Here is an 11167-nt window from a genome sequence, read left to right on the forward strand (position 1 = left end):
AGGTTGGCTTTACTGCACGTGGGTGAGTGGACCCAAGTTTGGTTCGGTAACATACTCGGGTGTGGATCTGCTTTTGTTCACGTAAAGCCTACTCCGTGCTAGACATGGGGGTTGGATCCTAAAACAGAAATGATAAGTGGGTGTGACTATCCCCATCTTTCAAAGGTTGGGGGCTCTGGGCTTTAGAGTCATGAGTCTTCACTATTGTACAATCTTATTCCGTCTCTCCTAATCCTTTAGATGGGGGTGGTGATTGCACTTCCCACCCCAGAGGGTTATTGTGAAGACCGAGGACTGAATAAAAGTAATAGATAAAATACATACCATGGGAGAGGTGGAGTCAAGATGACGTACTAGGAGGACACGGAATTCACCTCGCCTCACAACTAGGGCACCTACCAGGTACCGGTGGGGGACCAAGGACACCTAAGGGGACGGGAGGAACCCCCAGCGACCCGGTAGGCTGTGGGGCGTGGGGGGAGTGAAGGGGGAGGAGAAGTGGAGGCAGGACGGGACTGGCACCCCTGAGGGGCGGCTGCGGGAGGGGAAAGGTTCCCACGCCCGAAGGGGGAAATTGGGGAACCATTGGGAGGGCAGAGGATCAAAAGGGAGCTTGGCCAGGTTTCCCCTGCCCACTTGGGCCCCCAGGAACCTGTTGAGATCCGGGCCTGATGCTCTGCCCACCGAGGCCCCCTCCAGCCACGCGGGTCCTGAGGGAGGGGGAGGGAGGGAATGGGGGAGCAAAAGTAAAGGCCGGACCTCCAGGACGGCACCCCTGAGGGGCGACTGGGGGAGGGGAGGAGTTCCTACACCCTGCGGGACCCACCTACGGTTAGGGGTCCAGCTGCGATGGGGGAGACCCTGGGGGAGACGGTGGGGGAGGGGCACGAAGGCGGCCAGTGCCTTCCCCGTCCACTTAGGCACCAGGGAGCCTGCTGGGCTCCCAGGCCTAATCCTCTGTCCTCGGAGCCTCCCTCCTGCCGCACAGAACACAAGCCCAGCCCCTATACCCCCACCCAGGGCCCCTCGTCTACCCTCGGAGACCCCCTCCAACATGCTGGGCCTAAAACCCACCCGCACACCCTCACTCAGGGCCCTACCTCCAAACCCCGGAACTCCACACTCCCGAGGCCCTGCTTTCTACCTGTGGCCTCTCCCCTTCTTCAGGTCCTAAGCGGGGGCCCGGGCCCCGCCCCGCCCCGCCCCGCCCCGCCCCGCCCCACGCGGCCCCGCCCCACGCCCAAACGTCACCACCCCCAGCCGCCTAGGTCCCGCCCCACCCTAAACCCATACCTGCCTAAGTTCCACCCCTGCCTAAACTCTGCCCCCATAGCCAAGGCTTTTTTTTTTTTTTTCCTTTTCATTTCTCCTCTTTTAGATTGGGGTTCTGTTTTACCTTGTTGATTCATTGTTGTTGATTCTTTTATATTTTTATTTTTCCTAATAAATGTTTTAATTTTCTAATTTCATTCTTTATACTTTCTTAGTGATCTCTCCTTTTGGCTTGTTTCCCTCCCACCTCCCCATTTTATTATTTTTACCCAAAAAATAGCCATTGTAAGTCTGCATTCCTACCTTCTTGCCCAAAAGAAGGAAACTTTTTTTCTGGTTGTTAATAACCAGACACTACTTCGTATAAAAGTCTCAGCAAATGTCTGTGTGCCCCATTGATGGCTGTCTCTAGCCAGCCAGCTGCCCTTCCTCACCTCTTAGCCTGGGGTCCACAACATTCTGCATTGGGCTCCCAGGTGAACGATGGAGTCTCAGCAGGACTGCAGTCCCCACCCCAAACCCGCCCAGGAGGAACTGTTCCTTCTAGAATAGCAGAGACAGAGGAGGGGCCCAATATCTCTTACAATCTCTCACCCTAGCCAAGAGCCAACTGCTCCCTAGGATTCAGCACTTCAAGACCCTAAGGAGACGGCCAGCTCCTGGGAGGCAGGGATCTTGGCATGGTTCCTCCACCTCCTACAGAAGCAACCCTGTGTTATCCCCGACACACAGTGGCTTTTACTTCAGTGTGCCACTTTGAGAGACAAGTTTCTTCATTTGTTAAGATTTCTGTGTTGGATCTGTCATTCTTTCTTTCAACATCAAACATTCATGGAGCTCCTTCTCTGGCTACAGTTGTAGGTTTGGACACTCCAACATACAAAGATAAATAAGATGCAGTTCCTGTCATCGAAAACCTTACAAAGCTTATATCTAGTGATGGAAATATCCAGACTACCAAGAGGTAAGTCAGAATGAAATAAGTGTTTAATAAAAGCATAATATAGTATTACAGGAATAGGTATATATTACAGAATAGGTATACATAAATATGTTTGGTTATTTCAGCCCCTCCCTTCCCTGCCCCACGGCATAATAGGTTAAGGGCCTAAACCAAGTCCTTTAGTCCTTTTTCCTTGACCTCTAATGAATTTAAACAAAGATTAGGATAAACCACAGCTTGGTAATACAGAGGACCACGTTTCTGCTTCAAAAAGTAAACCCAATTCTCATTGTTAAAAAATGTACATTGTCGGGCTTCCCTGGTGGCGCAGTGGTTGAAAATCCGCCTGCCGATGCAGGGGACACGGGTTCGTGCCCCGGTCCGGGAAGATCCCACATGCCGCGGAGCCGCTGGGCCCGTGAGCCATGGCCGCTGAGCCTGCGCGTATGGAGCCTGCGCTCCGCAATGGGAGAGGCCACAACAATGAGAGGCCCGCATACCACACACACACACAAAAAGTACATTGTCAAAGCTTAAAAGAACAGGTGCAATGGAAATATTCATTCTGCCCGTGGGAAACGAAGAAGCCGGGAACGAAGGAGTTCTTTCTGGACTTCACCCAAAATGCACACACTCTGAGACCACAGCTGCTAGAAGAACCAGAACCCAGGGGGTCAAGCCGAGTCTAAACTCACGCCCACCTCTTCAACTCTGCTTTTTGTACTGACCTTGACCAACAGGTTTGTCCTGAATTAAACACACCTGGTTCTCCAAGTAGGCTCCACACATGAAACTTTAGACCTTGGGAAATGAGACCCCACCTCTGAAGGCTGTCGAACTTCACCTGGGTGCAGCTTTACCTGAGATGAGCAGGGCTATGCACGGCCCCACCCAGAGCCCCAGGTGCCCAAGGCAAGGTGGACAGAAAGCAGCCATAATGGCATGACAACCTTTGGATTGTGGGAGTGTGGTCCTTGGGTAACAAACATGCCCTAAATCTTTTTCTTTTCTTTTCCTTTTTTTTTTTTTTTTTGTGACCATAAAGTAAGCAATGATTTATTTGATAAAAAATAGAAAGCATAAGCCACAACTTTAAAAAATTGCACTTATCAGTATTTACAACTTTGCTCTTCAAAAGGCATTTTTAAGAAAAAGAAAAGGCAAGCCATATATTGGGAGAAATTATTTGTAAAGCATATCTGATAGAGGGACTCATCCAGAATATATGAAGAACTCTTATATATCAATAATAAAAACAAAAATCAACAATTAAAACAGTGGGCCAAAACAAAAACCAGTGGGCAAAAAATTGGAGCAGATAAAAAATTTTAAATATCTTTTAGAAAATGTGGAAGAACACGTATCTGAGTTAGGCTCTGGGTACCAGGAAAAACAAAGACCTACATCCAAATTTCAGCTCTCCCTCTCATTTGAGCAAGTTTTTTTAACCTCTCTCAGCCTCAGTTTCCTCATAGTTCCTAATTCATTTGTTTAGTGATGGAAATGTGATGCGTGCAAATTGCTGAACATAGTAAGGACTCAAAAAATGGCACGCACGCACACACACACACACACACACACACACACTCACTCACATATCTGTATCTCCAGATTGCAGCAATGTGCACATGTGAGAAAAAAGTCAATTTTGCTTCGAAAAGGAGTGGAAGGCATTCTCTAGAAGTGTGATTTTGGACCAGCAGCACCAGCTTTACCTGGGAACTTGTTAGAAATGTAGAATCTGAGTCCCTGGGCCAGACCTACTGAATCAGAGTCTGCACTGATCACAAGCTCCCCAGGTGATTCACTTGTACACAGGCAGATCTCAGAGAAATTGTGGGTTCAGTTCCAGACCACAGCAATAAAGCGAATACTGCAATAAAGCGAGTCACATGACATTTTTTGGTTTCCCAGTGCCTGTAAAAGTTATGTTCATACTATACTGTAGTCTATTAAGTGTGCAATAGCATTATGTCTAAAAAAACAATGTATGTATATTAATTAGAAAACACTTTAGGGCTTCCCTGGTGGCGCAGTGGTTGGGAGTCCGCCTGCCGATGCAGGAGACACGGGTTCGTGCCCTGGTCCGGGAGGATCCCGCATGCCGCGGAGCAACTAAGCCCGTGAGCCATGGCCGCTGAGCCTGTGCGTCCGGAGCCTGTGCTCCGCAACGGGAGAGGCCACAACAGTGAGAGGCCCGCATACCGCAAAAAAAAAATAGAAAACACTTTATCGCTAAAAAATTTCCGGCCACCACCTGAACCTTCAGCAAGTCATAATCTTCTTGCAATAGTAACATCAAAGATCACTGATCACCATAATAAATACAATAATCATGAAAAGTTTCGAAACACCCCGAGAATTACCAAAATGCAGCACAGAGACACAAAGTGAGCAAACGCTGATTGGAAAAATGATGCTGATAAACTTGCTTGAAGCGGTGTTGTCTCAAAACTTCCATTTGCAAAAAACGCAGTATATGCAGAGCACAGTAAAACAAGGTGTGCCTGTAACTAAAATCGAGTTTGAGAAGCCAGGTCTAGAGTGAAAACCCAACTAAACTACACCTGGGGCTCAGTGTGTGGCCCCAGGTTCTCCCAGGCTCTGCTGGGCAGGCACAAAGTGCAGAATCTGATGTTTAAAAAGCAGGCTGATGGACTTCCCTGGTGGTGCGGTGGTTAAGAATCCGCCTGCCAGTGTAGGGGACACAGGTTCGAGCCCTGGTCAGGGAAGATCCCACATGCCACGGAGCAACTGGGCCCACGTGCCACAACTACTGAAGCCCGTGCACCCTAGAGCCCGTGCTCTGCAACCAGAGAAGCCACCGCAATAAGAAGCCCACGCACTGCAACGAAGAGTAGCCCCTGCTCACTACAACTACAGAGAGCCTGCGCACAGCAACGAAGACCCAACGCAGCCAAAAAAAATAAAATAAAATAATTAGCTAAAAAAAAAAAAAAAAAAGCAGGCTGAGCAAATTGTGATGTGCAGGAGTGTATGAGGCTAAGAACAGAGAAAGGGAAGGGGAGAGGAATTAGGGAGAATTATAAGTACGTTTCCCATGTTGGAGCATTTATATTGACTCCCTTTAAAAGAAGAATTCCTAAGATGCGAGGCCTCCTCCAATCCCTAGGTTTAACCAAGCACCAGGTGTGTAGGTTCCAGCCTTGGGCAGGTCTGGAAGAGATGTCAGTTTCCTCAACTCTAAAATGAGGAATTGGTTCAGAATTAGATCATCTTCATTTCCTCCAGTTTTAACAATCTTTCTGGTCTTATTTCTCTTCCCTTGTATTCATTCGCCCTGTACTCCTATCTGCTGAACACACACGTTGGGAAATCAGCCAGTCTTTTGGGGGTGAAATTCTACTGATAATGTTAACAGTCATTCTGGATAATTTAGGCAAAACAATGCACATTTTTCTTGATTTCAGTTAGGTAAAAAGCAGGCTTTTATTGAATTTTCTAGGTAACGAAAGTTTTAAGGGATTAACTTAAGAAGTTGCCAGTTTTAGCAGATGCTTGGGGCCAAAATACAAGACACCAATTCTTCTTTTTTTTTTAATTGGAGTAAAATTGCTTTACGATGTTGTGCAAGATGCCAATTCTGAATCTATTATCACTAGAAATTCCCTTGACATTTACTTTGGCTTCTCCAATGGATAAGAACTACCTAGCTTCATGACAACCAGCAAGATCAAAATCCATCACCAAGACAAAAAATTCTCCGAGAGAATCCTGTATTCCTCACAGAATTTAAATATGCTAGTTTGGAAAGATGTAGCATTATTCTAGCCCTAAATGTATAATGTTTCAGAGAAAGAATATGTTAAAGTTGAAAGAGCAATATTAACAGCACAACCAAGACTTTCAGTATAGCTTTAACATTACAGCCCATTTTAAAAAAATTAATTTTTAGTGGAATATAGTTGCTTTACATTGTCGTGTTAGTTTCTACTGTACAGCAAAATGAATCAGCTATACATATACATATATCCCCTCCTTTTTTTATTTCCTTCCCCTATAAGTCACCACAGAGCACTGGGTAGAGTTCCCTGTGCTATACAGTAGGTTCTCGTTAGTTATCTATCTTATACATAGTATCAATAGTGTATATATGTCAATCCCAATCTCCCAATTCCTCCCATCCCCACCTTTCCCCTTTGGTATCCATACACTTTTTCACTAGGTCTGTGTCTCCCTTTCGGCTCTGCAAATAAGATCATCTATACCATTTTTCTAGATTCCACATATATGCATTAACATACAACATTTATTTTTCTCTTTCTTACTTCACTCTGTTATGACAGTCTCTAGGTCCATCCATGTCTCTACATTTTCGTTCCTTTTTATGGTTAATATTCCAGAGTATATATGTACCACACCTTCTTTATCCATTCCTCTGTTGATGGACACTTAGGTTGCTTCCATGTACTGACTGTTGTAAATAGTGCTGCAATGAACATTGGGGTGCATGTGTCTTTTTGAATTATGGTTTTCTCTGGGTATATGCCCAGTAGTGGGATTGCTGGGTCATATGGTAGTTCTATTTTTAGTTTTTTAGGGACCCTCCATACTGTTCTCCATAGTGGCTGTATCAATTTACATGCCCACCAACAATGCATGAGGATTCCCCTTTCTCCACACCCTCTCCAGCATTTATTGTTTGTAGATTTTTTGATGATGGCCATTCTGACCGGTGTGAGGTGATATCTCATTGTAGTTTTGATTTGTATTTCTCTAATAATTAGTGACGTTGAACATCTTTACATGTGTGTGTTAGCCATCTGCATGTCTTCTTTGGAGTATGTCTATTTAAGTCTCCTGCCCTTTTTTTTAATTGGGTTTTTTTTTATATATATATAACAAACCCACAGCAAACATTATTCTCAATGGTGAAAAACTGAAAGCATTTCTTCTAAGATCAGGCACAAGACAAGGGTGTCCACTCTCACCACTATTATTCAACACAGGTTTGGAAGTACTAGCCACAGCAATCAGAGAAGAAAAAGAAATAAAAGGAATCCAAACTGGAAAAGAAGAGGTAAAACTGTCACTGTTTGCAGATGACATAATACTATACATAGAAAATCCTAAAGATGCCATCAGAAAACTACTAGAGCTAATCAATGAACTTAGTAAAGTCACAGGATACAAAATTAATACACAGAAATCTCTTGCATTCCTATACACTAACAACAAAATATCAGAAAGAGAAATTAAGGAAACAATACCATTTACATTGCAACAAAAAGAATAAAACACCTAGGAATTTACATTGCAACAAAAAGAATAAAACACCTAGGAATAAACCTACCTAAGGAGGCAAAAGACCTGTACGCAGAAAACTATAAGATATTGATGAAAGTCCATTTTTAATTGATTATGAATGATTTCTATTTTTCTATTTATGACATGTTAGCAAAATACTTATTTGGTTGGATTTGACATATTAATTAGTTGGATTTGACATGCTACCAAAGGGAAAGTATCCTATAGGGAACTAGCCCCCCAGGAAAAAGAGCTCAAGTGTTTATATGGCATTTTAAAGACACAAACAACTGAACTCTATTCCAGGGTGGGGAAGGAGTAGGGGTAACTTATGTAATAGGATGGTTAAGGAGGTAGTTCTGTTCCAAGCTCACATGCTAATAAGCATCTTCTGTGGAGAGCCCTATATTTCAGTTACAGAAACAAAATTTCCTTTCCGTTAGCGTCTAATGGATTGATTCATATTGACATCTCCCCAAGGCTAACAAACTTACTTAAATGAAAAATACAGCTGAGACGAGAAGGAGACTTCATCTCAGGTTGCTTGGAGAATAAACAAAGTGAACCACTACATGGCCCACTGCTGTTTAAAGACTGGGGCAAGTCCTAGAAAAATTTGTGTCTGGACTTGACTTAGATACTCCTGCTTTCAACTTGATGCCATCCCCTGGGGAGGCAGGACCCCAGAGGAAGACCCCAGTGTCATATCATTTGGACTGAATCGTCCAAGCATACGAGGAAGGCAGGAGGTTGAGTTTACCCGTTAGGCACTTGGCACAGAGTGGGTGATGCCTGTGTTCTTTCCAACTGTGTCCAAAAACATGAGATTTGGCAGAGGAGGAAAAAAGTGTAATGGCTCAAGAATTAATAAATGCTTAAGTTCTACCAAGCATGTTATCAACTGAAGCACCATCTGACTCTTACATAATTATTTTTGAAATTACATTTAACGTGTGACACGGTGTGGGGGGCATTTTAACATATGATATTATGCACATTTCATGCACAAGCAATGAAAGTCTTCAAAGGCTTTGTCTAGATGTACATTTGCATCTCGTTTTCATTTATGTATCGACTCGAAAGAAAAAATATCTCTGCCTCTTATTTGATATAGACAAGTTTAGAAATAATAGTCATTAAGTTAACCATACAGTTAAAACAACCACTAACTACAAGTTGCAAATTTGGCCACAAAAACTATCCAACCAAGGCCAAAAAGAGTGGATAAGAACATCACCACTAACCTTAGCTTTTCCTGGCTCTTGTCTTGGGGTGTTGTGGGTGGATTAAGTGAGGGTTTATAACACTTTCCTTTCTAATTGAAATCTCCACCCCCTCAAGAGATTAGCCAATGAGCATTCCAGTTTGTACACACTGCTGGGGTTTCACTTTACATCCCTTGTTTGGGTATTTGATAGAGCATACTCAAATTAGAAGAAAGTAAGATTCCACTAGCTCATTCAACAAATATTTACTAAGTACCACTCTGTGCCAGGTACCGTTTTTGGCCCTGGGTCTACAATGGTAGGCATGACAGACCCAGTGTCATCGGTGGTGCTTACATTCTAGTTGGGGAAGATAGGCAGTATAAATATATAAACAAGTAAATGCAGTGTATTCAAAATAATAATGGTAACAATATATCACATGATTATAGCTTATGAATGAATGAAATCTATGACCATAGTGTTATAAGTGGTAGGAGGGAGGAATTGGGAATATAGTTACAAGCACTACCCATGAAGTTGTATAGTGTTATTTGAAAGTGGTCTTAGTGTATTTGTATATACATATTGGAAACTTTAGAACAACCACTCAAACTTAAAAAAAAACCAACAACTATAATTGACATGCTAAGAGAGGAGAGAAAATGGAATCATATAAAATGCTCAATTAAAACCAGAGAAGCACTACAAAGTAAAGGAGCTGTTACAGTGGAGGATTACTGGACTGAACGTCAATAGTATGACATAGTATGAGTGTGTTTCGTGTTTGGTAATCGCAATCATTGTTGCTTTTGTTGTGGTCATCCATTTACAATGCTTGGTGTCAGTTTATTTATCTCTTGTAAAAATAAAATACAGTGTGTGTGAAAATAAATAAATAATAAAATAAAATAAAACCAGAGAAGGCAGAAAAAGAGTGAAAGACAAAAAAAGGTGGGTGGGAGAAACAAAGAACCAGGGCAACAAGTAGGAAACAGCCACAAACATGGTAGAGATTAATGCAAGTACATCAATAATCATGTTAAATGTGAATGTCTTAAATACACCAATTTTAAGACAGAGGCTATCGTGAGTGGCTTAAGACCCAATTCTATGTTTCCCATAAGAAACCCACTTTAAATATAAAGACACAGATTGATTAAACAGAGAAGATTGCCAGAGGGTGTCGAGTGCTCTTAAGAAAATAAAATCGGGTGGTGAGAAAGAGGTATGGAGTGTGTTGGGTGAGCTACAAGAGTTCGCGATCAGAGGGTTCCCTTAGGTGGGGATGTTGGCGCTAAGAGGGCAAGGAGCCCACCATGGAATCTTCTGGGCAGACAATTTGGGTAAAAATAATAAAAGGCAAATACAACGAAGAGGGAACATGAGCAGGTATGAGAGCTGGGGCTGGTGGCTGTTTGCCGCAGACCCTGCCCCCTAGAATTCACCTTCTGCTGACCCGTCCCCAGGAGCCTGGCACCTCCATGCATCGCCCCGCCCCCCAGGCACCTGATCCAGAGCGTCAGGTGTTCCTTCAGGCACCCAGTCTGCCAAAGCCCCTCTGAGTGGCTTAGGCTGGGTCCCAGGCTCATTAGGCGCTGCAGCTCCTCCTCTGTCAGACATCAGAGCCCCACGCCGTCCACCTCCCCCTTTTGTCCCAGACACTGGAGGACCCACGAAGGTGTGCATTTTTACCCCGTTGGCTCAGCTGCTGTGGCGTCTAGCCGGTGAGCCTCGTGGGTCCGGTCTGTTCCGGCTCTCTGCCTCACGGGTCCTAGGTCATTCCTGAACGTTCGCTCAACACACTGATGTCTTTGAGGACAACGATCCGCTTCCTGACCGCCTGCTCTTTTACCAGAGTCTGGTGGCTCGTGAAGATGGGAGGGTGGAGGCTGTTGAGACTAAAGGGTCTGGACCCAAAAGTGGGGGGACTCCACCTGTGCAGGATGGGGAAGGTGAGCTTGTTTCCAACATGGGAAGTGAACAGCACAATTTAAGGTCATGTAACCGTGAGCAGAAAGACGTGGGAACCTGTCTTCAGAGGAAGCAGCTTGGCCTGTCGTATTTATTTTCTCTAATCCTCCAATTCAGTGCAGAAGCCAACTTCCTCCCTGTTTGTCTTCTCAAAGAGCCAGCCTTGAGGGCCCTCTTGTGTCTAAGAGAATGAAAACTCCCAAAGCACTGTTTGCGCTATGGTTTACAGTCTACACAGCAGGCCCTTGAGTAATAGTATCAGGCAGTGGACCTGGGTAGTAAAATCCCACTCAAATGGTCTTATAATGCTCAAATGTCCTGCCATCCCATAAAACTCAAAGATAGAGACCCCTTGGTGTTATCAAGTCAATATCTGGTTCCCACGTGTAAATTAATCTCCAAATGAGTGTAAAGCGTTTCCCCTCCCTGAAGAGTTGGAAGGAGCAATCCAAAAGACCGCCCTCGTTGAGCTCCCCTGGTGGCGCAGTGGTTGAGAGTCCGCCTG

Source organism: Kogia breviceps, chromosome 10, assembly GCF_026419965.1.
Source record: "Kogia breviceps isolate mKogBre1 chromosome 10, mKogBre1 haplotype 1, whole genome shotgun sequence".
Classification (NCBI taxonomy): Eukaryota; Metazoa; Chordata; class Mammalia; order Artiodactyla; family Physeteridae; genus Kogia; species Kogia breviceps.